Genomic DNA, 12,995 nt, shown 5'->3' with positions numbered 1-12,995 from the left:
GTGTGCTACAATGTGAATTTCGGCTCATTCAGTGTGCTACAATGTGAATTTCAGCTCATTCAGTGTGCTACAATGTAAATTTCGGCTCATTCAGTGTGCTACAATGTGAATTTCAGCTCATTCAGTGTGCTACAATGTGAATTTCGGCTCATTCAGTGTGCTACAATGTAAATTTCGGCTTATTCAGTGTGCTACAATGTGAATTTCGGCTCATTCAGTGTGCTACAATGTGAATTTCGGCTCATTCAGTGTGCTACAATGTAAATTTCGGCTCATTCAGTGTGCTACAATGTGAATTTCGGCTCATTCAGTGTGCTACAAGGTGAATTTCGGCTCATTCAGTGTGCTACAATGTGAATTTCAGCTCATTCAGTGTGCTACAAGGTGAATTTCGGCTCATTCAGTGTGCTATAATGTGAGTTTCGGCTCATTCAGTGTGCTACAAGGTGAATTTCGGCTCATTCAGTGTCCTACAATGTAAATTTCGGCTCATTCAGTGTCCTACAATGTAAATTTCGGCTCATTCAGTGTGCTACAATGTGAATTTCGGCTCATTCAGTGTGCTACAATGTAAATTTCGGCTCATTCAGTGTGCTACAATGTGAATTTCGGCTCATTCAGTGTGCTACAAGGTGAATTTCGGCTCATTCAGTGTGCTACAATGTGAATTTCGGTTCATTCAGTGTGCTACAATGTAAATTTCGGCTCATTCACTGTGCTACAATGAGAGTTTCGGCTCATTCAGTGTGCTACAATGTGAATTTCGGCTCATTCAGTGTGCTACAATGTGAATTTCGGCTCATTCAGTGTGCTACAAGGTGAATTTCGGCTCATTCAGTGTGCTACAAGGTGAATTTCGGCTCATTCAGTGTGCTACAATGTGAATTTCGGCTCATTCAGTGTGCTACAATGTAAATTTCGGCTCATTCAGTGTGCTACAATGAGAGTTTCGGCTCATTCAGTGTGCTACAATGTGAATTTCGGCTCATTCAGTGTGCTACAATGTACATTTCGGCTCATTCACTGTGCTACAATGAGAGTTTCGGCTCATTCAGTGTGCTACAATGTAAATGTCGGCTCATTCAGTGTGCTACAATGTGAATTTCGGCTCATTCAGTGTGTTACAATGTGAATTTCGGCTCATTCAGTGTGCTACAATGTGAATTTCGGCTCATTCAGTGTGCTACAATGTGAATTTCGGCTCATTCAGTGTGCTACAATGTGAATTTCGGCTCATTCAGTGTGCTACAATGTGAATTTCGGCTCATTCAGTGTCCTACAATATGAATTTCGGCTCATTCAGTGTCCTACAACGTGAATTTCGGCTCATTCAGTGTGCTACAATGTGAATTTTCGGCTCATTCAGTGTCCTACAATATGAATTTCGGCTCATTCAGTGTGCTACAAGGTGAATTTCGGCTCATTCAGTGTGCTACAATGAGAGTTTCGTCTCATTCAGTGTGCTACAAGGTGAGTTTCGGCTCATTCAGTGTCCTACAACATGAATTTCGGCTCATTCAGTGTGCTACAATGAGTTTCGGCTCATTCAGTGTGCTACAATGTGAATTTCGGCTCATTCAGTGTGCTACAAATAAGATTTTACTTACCGGTAAATCTATTTCTCGTAGTCCGTAGTGGATGCTGGGGACTCCGTAAGGACCATGGGGAATAGACGGGCGCCGCAGAAGACATGGGCACTTTAAGAAAGAATTTAGATTCTGGTGTGCTCTGGCTCCTCCCTCTATGTCCCTCCTCCAGACCTCAGTTAGAGAAACTGTGCCCGGAAGAGCTGACAGTACAAGGAAAGGATTTTGGAAATCCAGGGCAAGACTCATACCAGCCACACCAATCACACCGTATAACTTGTGATAAACTTACCCAGTCAACAGTATGAAAAACAACAGAGCATCAGTTCAACCCTGATGCAACAATAACATAGCCCTTATTGCAGCAATAGCTATATACAAGTATTGCAGAAGAAGTCCGCACTTGGGACGGGCGCCCAGCATCCACTACGGACTACGAGAAATAGATTTACCGGTAACTAAAATCTTATTTTCTCTAACGTCCTAGTGGATGCTGGGGACTCCGTAAGGACCATGGGGATTATACCAAAGCTCCCAAACGGGTGGGAGAGTGCGGATGACTCTGCAGCACCGAATGAGCAAACACAAGGTCCTCCTCAGCCAGGGTATCAAACTTGTAGAACTTTGCAAAAGTGTTTGAACCTGACCAAGTAGCCGCTCGGCACAGCTGTAATGCCGAGACCCCTCGGGCAGCCGCCCAAAAAGAGCCCACCTTCCTAGTGGAATGGGCCTTAACTGATTTTGGCAGCGGCAATCCAGCCGCAGAATGAGCCTGCTGAATCGTATTACAGATCCAGCGAGCAATAGTTTGCTTTGAAGCAGGAGCACCATGCTTGTTGGAAACATACAGGATAAACAAAGATTCTGTTTTCCTGACCCTAGCCGTTCTGGCTACATAAACCTTCAAAGCCCTGACCACATCAAGTAACTCGGAATCCTCCAAGTCAGTAGTGCCACAGGCACCACAATAGGTTGGTTTATATGAAAGGATGAAACCACTTTTGGCAGAAATTGTGGACGGGTCCGCAATTCTGCTCTATCCGTATGGAAAACCAGATAGGGGCTTTTATGTGACCAAGCCGCTAATTCTGACACACGCCTAGCCGAAGCCAATGCTAGTAGCATGACCACCTTCCACGTGAGATATTTCAATTCCACCGTTTTGAGTGGTTCAACCAGTGGGATTTCAGGAAACTCAACACCACGTTAAGATCCCAAGGTGCCACCGGGGGCACAAAAGGGGGCTGAATACGCAGCACTCCCTTCACAAACGTCTGAACTTCAGGTAGAGAAGCCAGCTCTTTTTGAAAGAAAATGGATAGGGCCGAAATCTGGACCTTAATGGAACCCAATTTTAGGCCCAAAGTCACTCCTGACTGTAGGGAGTGAAGGAAACGGCCCAGCTGGAATTCCTCCGTAGGGGCATTCCTGGCCTCACACCAAGCAACATATTTTCGCCGTATACGGTGATAATGTTGACCTGTCACGTCCTTCCTAGCCTTTATCAGCGTAGGAATGACCTCATGTGGAATTCCTTTTTCCGCTAGGATCCGGCGTTCAACCGCCATGCCGTCAAACGCAGCCGCAGTAAGTCTTGGAACAGACAGGGCCCTTGTTGCAACAAGTCCTGTCTTAGAGGAAGAGGCCACGGGTTCTCTGTGAGCATTTCTTGCAGATCTGGATACCAAGTCCTTCTTGGCCAATCCGGAACAATGAGTATTGTTCTCACTCCTCTTTTTCTTATGGGTATGAGAGGAAGAGGAGAAAAAACATAGACCGACTGGAACACACACGGTGTCACCAGTGCGTCCACAGCTATCGCCTGAGGGTCTCATGACCTGGCGCAATACCTCTGTAGCTTTTTGTTGAGGCGGGACTCCATCATGTCCACCTGTGGCAGTTCCCACCGACTTGCAATCTGCGTGAAGACTTCTTGATGAAGTCCCCACTCTCCCGGGTGGAGGTCATGTCTGCTGAGGAAGTCTGCTTCCCAGTTGTCCACTCCGGGATGAACACTGCTGACAGTGCGCTTACGTGATTCTCCGCCCAGCGAAGAATTCTGGTGGCTTCTGACTGAAACAGAACCGGTTGGTCGCGAAGCAGGGTCTCCGCTTGACGTAGGGCGTTGTATACGGCCCTTAGTTCCAGGATGTTGATGTGAAGGCAAGTCTCCTGACTTGACCACAGACCTTGGAAATTTCTTCCCTGTGTGACTGCTCCCCACCCTCGGAGGCTTGCATCCGTGGTCACCAGGACCCAGTCCTGAATGCCGAATCTGCGGCCCTCGAGAAGGTGAGCACTCTGCAGCCACCACAGGAGAGACACCCTGGCCCTGGGGGATAGGGTGATTAACCCATGCATCTGAAGATGTGATCCGGACCACTTGTCTAGTAAGTCCCATTGAAAGGTCCTCGCATGGAACCTGCCGAAGGGAATGGCCTCGTATGATGCCACCCTCCTTCCCAGGACTCGAGTGCAGTGATGCACTGACACCTGATTTGGTTTTAATAGGTTCCTGACCAGTGTCATGAGCTCCCGAGCTCTCTCTATCGGGAGATAAACCCTTTTCTGGTCTGTGTCTAGAATCATGCCTAGGAAAGGCAGATGAGCCGTAAGAACCAACTGCGACTTTGGAATATTTAGAATCCAGCCGTGTTGCCGTTACACTTCCAGAGAAAGTGATACGCTGTTCAGCAACTGCTCTCTTAATCTCGCTTTTATGAGGAGATCGTCTAAGTACGGGATAATTGTGATACCTTGCTTCCGCAGGAGCACCATCATTTCCGCCATTACCTTGGTGAAGTTTCTCGGGGCCGTGGAGAGACCAAACGGCAACGTGTGACATTGGTAATGACAATCCTGTACCGCAAATCTGAGGTACGCCTGATGAGGTGGATAAATGAGGACATGAAGGTATGCATCCTTTATGTCCAGAGACACCATAAAATCTCCCCCTTTCAGGCTTGCGATGACCGCTCTTAGCGATTCCATCTTGAACTTGAACCTTTTCAGGTATATGTTCAGGGATTTTAAATTCAATATGGGTCTGACCGAACCGTCCGGTTTCGGGACTATAACATGGTCGAATAATAACCCCCTCCTTGTTGAAGGAGGGGAACCTTGACCACCACCTGTTGAAGATACAATTTGTGAATTGCAGTTAACACTATTTCCCTCTCGTGGGGGGAAGCCGGCAGGGCCGTCGGTGAGGGGACATCTCCTCAAAGTCTAGCTTGTATCCCTGAGACACAATATCCATTGCCCAGGGATCCAACAGGGAGTGAACCCACTTGTGGCTGAAATTACGAAGACGTGCCCCCACCGGGCCTAGCTCCGCCTGTGGAGCCCCAGCGACATGCGGTGGATTTTGTAGAGGCCGGGGAGGACTTCTGTTCCTGGGAACTAGCTCTGTTGTGCAGCTTCTTTCCTCTGCCCCTGGCAAGAAAGGACGCACCTCGGACTTTCTTGTTTCTTTGTGATCGAAAGGCTGCATTTGATAATGTCGTGCTTTCCTAGGCTGTGCAGGAATAAAAGGCAAAAGATCAGAATTACCAGCTATAGCTGTGGAGACCAGGTCCGAGATCCCTTCTCCACACAATCCTCAGCCTTCCATATGCCTCTTAAGTCGGCATCACCTGTCCATTGCATATTCTACAGGACACGTCAAGCAGAAATCGACATAGCGTTGACTCTAGAACCCAGTAGACTAATGTCTCTTTGGGCATATTTTATATATATATATATCTTAAGACAGCATCTTTAATATATATATCTATATTTATACATATATATATATACATACTAGGGTCTCAATCTCTGCTGATAAGGTACCTGTCCACGCTGCTACAGCGCTATAAACCCATGCCGACACAATCGCCGGTCTGAGTAGTGTACCAGAATGTGCACGCTATCTGCAGGATCCCTGAGGATAGCTGTTAAGTCAGGGCTACCTTTTGGGCAAACTTGACACCCTAGGGGAAGATTCCCATCGTATCCTGGCCCTAGTAGGGAAAGGATACTCCCTGAGAATTCTTTGTGGGAAACTGCAGTCTCTTGTCTGGAGATTCCCGCTCTTTTTTTTTTTCATCCTGAGAGGAGGGAAATTTACCTCAGCTTTCTTCCCCTTACACATGTGTACCCTTGTGTCAGGGACAGATGAGTCATCAGTGAAATGCAAATCATCTTTTATTACAATAATCATATATTGAATACTTTCCTGCCATTTTGGTTGTAACTTTGCATTATCGTAGTCGACACAGGAGTCAGACTCCGTGTCGATATCAGTGTCTATTATTTTGAATAGTGAGCATTGAGAGACTCTGAAGCTCTCTGCGACATAGGACAGACATGGGTAGATTCACTGACTGTTCTCTAATCTTTTGTGCAATAAATTCACCTTAGCACTTAATTACACATATCCAAACAGGTGTCGGCGTTGTCGACGGAGACACCCCTCACACACACATTTGCTCCATCTCCTCCTTGGGGGAGCCTTTTACCTCAGACATGTCGACACACACGTACCGACACACCACACACTCAGGGAATGCTCATCTGAAGACAATTCCCCCACAAGGCCCTTTGGAGAGACAGAGAGAGAGTATGCCAGCACACACCCCAGCGCTATTAACCCAGGAATAACACAGTAACTTAATGTTAACCCAGTAGCTGCTGTTTATATTGATTTTTGCGCCTAATTATGTGCCCCCCCCCCCTCTCTTTTTACCCTCTTCTACCATGTATCTGCAGGGGAGAGGCTGGGGAGCTTCCTCTCAGCGGTGCTGTGGAGAAAAAACATGGCGCTGGTGAGTGCTGAGGAAGAAGCCCCGCCCCCTTGACGGCGGGCTTCTGTCCCGCTTAAATATACATTTTCTTGGCGGGGGATCATACATATATACAGTGCCCAACTGTATACATGTGTACTTTTGCCAAAAGAGGTCCATATGCTGCCCAGGGTGCCCCCCCCTCCCCCCTCTGCGCCCTGCACCCTTACAGTGACCGGAGTATGTGAGGTGTGTTTGGAGCAATGGCGCACAGCTGCAGTGCTGTGCGTTACCTCATGTAAAGAACGGAGCCTTCTGCCGCCGATTTCGAAGTCTTCTTGCTTCTCATACTCACCCGGCTTCTGTCTTCCGGCTCTGCGAGGAGGACGGCGGCGCGGCTCTGGGATCGGACGACGAGGGTGAGATCCTGTGTACGATCCCTCTAGAGCTAATGGTGTCCAGTAGCCTAAGAAGCAGGACCTAGCTTCAGAGAGTAGGGCTGCTTCTCTCCCCTCAGTCCCACGATGCAGGGAGTCTATTGCCAACAGAGCTCCCTGAAAATAAAAAACCTAACAAAATACTTTCTTACAGCAAACTCAATAAAGCTCACTGAACAGCACCCAGCTCGTCCGGGCACAGATTCAAACTGAGGTCTGGAGGAGGGACATAGAGGGAGGAGCCAGAGCACACCAGAATCTAAATTCTTTCTTAAAGTGCCCATGTCTCCTGCGGAGCCCGTCTATTCCCCATGGTCCTTACGGAGTCCCCAGCATCCACTAGGACGTTAGAGAAAAGTGAATTTCGGCTCATTCAGTGTGCTACAAGGTGAGTTTCGGCTCATTCAGTGTGCTACAATGTGAATTTCGGCTCATTCAGTGTGCTACCATGTGAATTTCGGCTCATTCAGTGTACTACAATGTGAGTTTCGGCTCATTCATTGTGCTACAATGTGAGTTTCGGCTCATTCAGTGTGCTACAATGTGAGTTTCGACTCATTCAGTGTGCTACAATGTGAATTTCGGCTCATTCAGTGTGCTACCATGTGAATTTCGGCTCATTCAGTGTACTACAATGTGAGTTTCGGCTCATTCATTGTGCTACAATGTGAGTTTCGGCTCATTCACTGTGCTATAATGTGAATTTCGGCTCATTCAGTGTGCTACAATGTGAATTTCGGCTCGTTCAGTGTGCTACAATGTGAATTTCGGCTCATTCAGTGTGCTACAATGTGAATTTCGGCTCATTCAGTGTGCTACAATGTGAATTTCGGCTCATTCAGTGTGCTACAATGTGAGTTTCGGATCACTCAGTGTGCTACAATGTGAGTTTCGGCTCATTCAGTGTGCTACAATGAGAGTTTCGGCTCATTCAGTGTGCTATAATGTGAATTTCGGCTCATTCAGTGTGCTATAATGTGAATTTCGGCTCATTCAGTGTGCTTCAATGTGAATTTCGGCTCGTACCGTGTGCTATAAAGTGAAAGGGGCACCAGTGTAAGAGGTGCGGCTGCGGTGTGGTGGTGCCTGCTGCCGTGCAGGTGTAAATTCGGTACTCACCAGGCGCCGCTCTCTCTCACCTTCAGGTACCGGAACCTTCAACGGACCTGGCAACCTTCAATCGGATCCGGACACGGCGATTCCCTCTCGGAGCTGACCGACGATCGAGCTGAGGAGAGAATAGGTTACCTTAAAGGGGGTATCGACCCTTCTTCCACTGGAACAGGGGATACCCCAGGGGTGACCGCGACCTTCACCGGTTGGGTGAAAGGTCATCACCGGCACAAAGCCTCAGCCACCCAGATTTCACACACTCGCGCTCTCGCACGTAGTGTGATGAAAAGGATTCTCACGTCCGTGAGCAATCCCGACTCCGGCGCTCGGGGACAGACAAGGGACAAACGTACACGGATGCTACTCACCGTCACAAGTCTTGCACTCCGATCTTCTCCACTTACAGGTCCCTGTAAGGAGGCAAAGAGAAACAGCCGTGCAGGGCCAAGAACTACCCTAGTGTGCGTCCGCTACACTAGCTACATAAACTCTCGTCGGCGCTTTCGATGCCAGAGTCGTCCTCCATCTGTTCTTGGAGGGATTCGTCGGCGGACAGCTCACCGTAGTCTGAGTCCTCCTCCACCGATACCTGGACTAGGGGATTATTTTCCTCCTCAGCGTACTTAGTCCTTTCCGCTGGCACCTCTGTTTCCTCAGCGTACTCCTTCGCTTTCGCTGGATTCTTTACTTCCCCAGCGTACTCTTTCGTTTCCGCTGGCATCTCTTGGTACCCAGGACACACCTGTTCCGCACGTCCTGGTCGTGGACGGTTCCATCGCGGGGAGATTCCGGACATCTCCGACACTGGGTCTTCACGCTTCTCTTCACAGCGTGGTCTCTTCACCTCCCAGTCGTCCACCTCCGCCTTATGCGGGAAAGGATTCTGCCTTACTGGGGTCACTTTCTTGGGACAAAATAGGTCCGCGGCATCTTCCCAGGGGCACTCACTGGCCGCATGTCCTGGTCGCCGACACTTCCAACAAGGGAGGGCCACTGCCACCTTCTCCAAGACGGGTTCCTTGTCCACCTCCTTCACTGGGGAATCTTCACCCGTTGGTTCCGGCTCAGAGGAAATGGGCACCTGCGAACTAACTTCAAGCAGGGTTTTCCGCTCCATTTCCCTGGTTTCCTCCTCCCATCTCTGGGCGCGACCATCCGCAATCATCCGGTCTTCATTCCACGGACAATCGGGAAGCGCATGTCCTCTCGCCTCGCAGAGCGCACACACAGGCTCTGCAGCCACCCGGTCCCAAAGCTGCTGACGAGATTCCGTCAGCTGCTTCACCGTGGCCTCGTAGTCCGTCCTGTCTTCAGTCCATGGACATTCCAGGAGCCGATGTCGGGGATCTCCACAGCTTTCACACCAGGAATCAACCTCGTCTTGGCTCAACTCTTCGTCCCAGGGACAACTGTTGTGCTCATGCCCGTAGTTTCCGCAGAGCAAACACCAGGACTCCTTCTTCGCTTGGCCCTTCTGACGTCTTCGGTCCGCTTCCTGGAGCACCTTCTTTGGGGACGTCTCTCGCCAAGTACACTCGTCGGCAAAGTGCCCCGTTTGCCGACATTTCTTACAGGGCGTCACAACGGCCTTCTTGCGCCCCTTCTCCCGGCGCTCCTCCTTTTCACGCTGGACCGACCGCTGCACCATCTTCAGGAGGTCTGCCCCATACACCGTCACCCAGTCGCTCTGGTCCGCACGCGTCCGGGGGTGAGTCTGTTCCGGAGCCGTCCGCCGGGAGGTCTTCTTGGTGGCGTTCCACATCGTGTCCGTGATCCGGTATCCTTGATCCTGCCGACTACGCCAAAATGTAAGAGGTGCGGCTGCGGTGTGGTGGTGCCTGCTGCCGTGCAGGTGTAAATTCGGTACTCACCAGGCGCCGCTCTCTCTCACCTTCAGGTACCGGAACCTTCAACGGACCTGGCAATCTTCAATCGGATCCGGACACGGCGATTCCCTCTCGGAGCTGACCGACGATCGAGCTGAGGAGAGAATAGGTTACCTTAAAGGGGGTATCGACCCTTCTTCCACTGGAACAGGGGATACCCCAGGGGTGACCGCGACCTTCACCGGTTGGGTGAAAGGTCATCACCGGCACAAAGCCTCAGCCACCCAGATTTCACACACTCGCGCTCTCGCACGTAGTGTGATGAAAAGGATTCTCACGTCCGTGAGCAATCCTGACTCCGGCGCTCGGGGACAGACAAGGGACAAACGTACACGGATGCTACTCAACGTCACAAGTCTTGCACTCCGATGTTCTCCACTTACAGGTCCCTGTAAGGAGGCAAAGAGAAACAGCCGTGCAGGGCCAAGAACTACCCTAGTGTGCGTCCGCTACACTAGCTACATAAACAGAGCCCTCAAACTAGCTCGTGTGGGTGGTGCGACACAACTATGCACAACTTAAACAACGCATACACTTTGCCCTGCACGGTAACAACATACATCACAATATCGGAATACCAGATCACACGGTGCTGTCCCTTTAAATCCCTCCCACTGGAAAGGGGGTGGGCGCCGCACGGCCTACCCACCTCCTGTACCTTCCCTTATGTGGGCCCCAGGCCTGCCTACCTAAATACCTCAGGGTGGCCTGGGCCTAGCGCCCAGTGCCACCTTTATTCACCTCGGGGGTCTAATTCACTGGGCCTAGCGCCCCCTAGCTACACAAAGGCCGGAGGCCTGATTTCGCCCACGGGCCTAGTGCCCGCCTAACTTGTTGCCCGTTGGGTGACCTGGGCCTTGTGCCCAAGGTCACCTTATCATATCCCTAATCGGCCAAAATACACTAGGGCCTAATGCCCCCTATTTGGCCCCCAGGCCTAGTGCCTGTTTCACCCCTCGGGCCTAATGCCCGCCTGTCTCGCAGCCCTGTGGCCTGACTATCCGGGCCGGGGGGTTCCCCGGCTACTCGTGGCTACGGGCCTGGAGGGCCCGACTAAATGCCCCACGGGCCGGGAGGGCCCGACTACTTGCCCACAGGCCGGGAGGGCCTGACTGTGCCCACGGGCCTAATGCCCGAACACCCGGTGGTCTAGGGAAGGACGGGTACAGGGGCACCTGAGAAGGGCCTACCTGACCCGCTGGGAGAGGTACCAGGGGGGAGCTTCGTCAGCCCTTTGCTTCCCGCCGCTGGACATCTTCTTCCCTAGGGCTAGAGTCTTCTGGCCTTTTCCGTGGCCGCCCGAGCTCTTAGGCGCTCTTCCGCGCGCCCTCCGTCGACGGCTTCCGTTCCGCGTCTCTCCTCTTCGCGCTCCTGCGCGCGGACTTAACTTCAGGCTCCCGCCCGGCGTCTGACGTCAGACGCTGGGGGCGGGGCCTATGACGCGGCGAGCGCCGATTGGCTCGCCGCGCCCCTCTCCGATTGGCTGGTGCCCCGCGAGCCGTGATTGGCTCGCGGACGGCGCCAGATTCAAACAGCCTCCGGCGGCGCTTCTCATTGGCGGCCCGAGCGGCGCCAAGTTTAAAGCGCCGCCGCGCCGCTACCCGCCGCCGACAGCCTGGTGCAGGGAAACATCCGATCCCTGCACCAGACACCCGCCGCCACGCACTGACAGGCGCTGGGGGCAGACAAGCTGCCCCAGCGCTGCCCACAGTCAGCACCGCTGATGTGCCTACAGGGCACATCTCTACACCAGTACAAGATAGTATAAGGGTTTCTTCTACACGGGACATTACCCCTTTTGGGTGACCACACCCCCTTTTTGGGTGACCACGCCCCTTTTCTGGAGGCATAATTACATCCTTGACTTTTGCAGACCCCACTTCAAAATTTCCACTTCGCCCACTGGAAATTATATATATATATATATATATATATATATATATATATATATATATATATATATATATATAAGAAATCATTTCACTTGGCCTTTCAATGACATTTGGATTTATGGTGAAGTATAGGTTAAATTCCGTGACTTTCACTCGTGGCGGCAGTAAGCCTTTCCGTTCTCCAGTTATTCTTTATTGTTTGTTATTTCAATTTATTTGTTACTTTACGGTCTCTTTACATGTAGGAACAGTATTTGTTACTTGAACATTTGATATTCAATTTTATACTTTGACATGTTTTAAATTACAAGAGGGAGCACAACGTCCCATACAAATAAAGGAAGGAACCGCGAGATATATAAAGCCGAAGATTTTTTTAAGAACAATCGTAAATTATGCAGGAACACAATAAATACAGCATAAAAAATGAGCGAGGACAGGTGCCGTAAAGAATCAAAAACACGAAATTATCATGTGAGGGCAAAAATAATCCCCAAGTTCGATTGCTGTAGACTCGTATCTACTTCACTATGGGGGTCATTCCGACCCAATCGCTTCCTGCAGTTTGTCGCAGCACAGTGATCGGTTCGGAACTGCTCGTGCACCGGAGCATGGCAGCTTTCGTTAACTAGCAATCACCTCTGAGACAGAAGGGCAGGAGGGGGCTAAACGGTGGAGTTAAGCCGCCGTATAGGGGGAACGATCCGGCCAATGCAGGCGTGGCCGGACCGTTGGGGGGCGGGCCGCAGCGGCTGCGTGACGTCTCAGGCAGCCGCTGCGGCCAGCGGCAGCGACAATTAACTCCCGGCCAGCCGCAGGAGCTGTGCTAGCCGGGAGTTTCTCCTCAAATACAAAGGCAATGTGATGCATTTGTATTTGTGTGTGTGTGGGGGGGGGGGGGGGGGTGCCCGGACTGACATGCGGGGCGGACTAGCCCTGTGCTGGGCGTCCCCCCGTATGTCAGGGAAGAAGATCGTAGCTGTGCTAAATTTAGCACAGCTACGATCAACTCGGAATGACCCCCCATGTTGTGTGTTACCTAGACTCTAAATGAGACGAAAAAACAAAAGCAAAACAACACAAGCCTCGCTGACCATTGGCTAATATTTTTTCCAAAAAACGCTCAGAAATTGTTTTTGTTTATGACTGAATTAGGTTAAGAATATTTTTTTATTTAAAATATGTCCTATACGATTTTATTAAAAACAATATATATATATATTTTTTTTTTAAAGAATATAGCAAAAAAATTTTTTTTTTTTTTTTTTTTTAAACATCAGTACAAACTGCATAGGCAGCATAGCAGGAACATAGGGGA

This window comes from Pseudophryne corroboree, chromosome 8, assembly GCF_028390025.1.
Source record: "Pseudophryne corroboree isolate aPseCor3 chromosome 8, aPseCor3.hap2, whole genome shotgun sequence".
Taxonomy (NCBI): Eukaryota; Metazoa; Chordata; class Amphibia; order Anura; family Myobatrachidae; genus Pseudophryne; species Pseudophryne corroboree.
The sequence above is the reverse complement of the archived record's forward strand: the minus strand, read 5'-3'. Positions refer to the sequence as shown.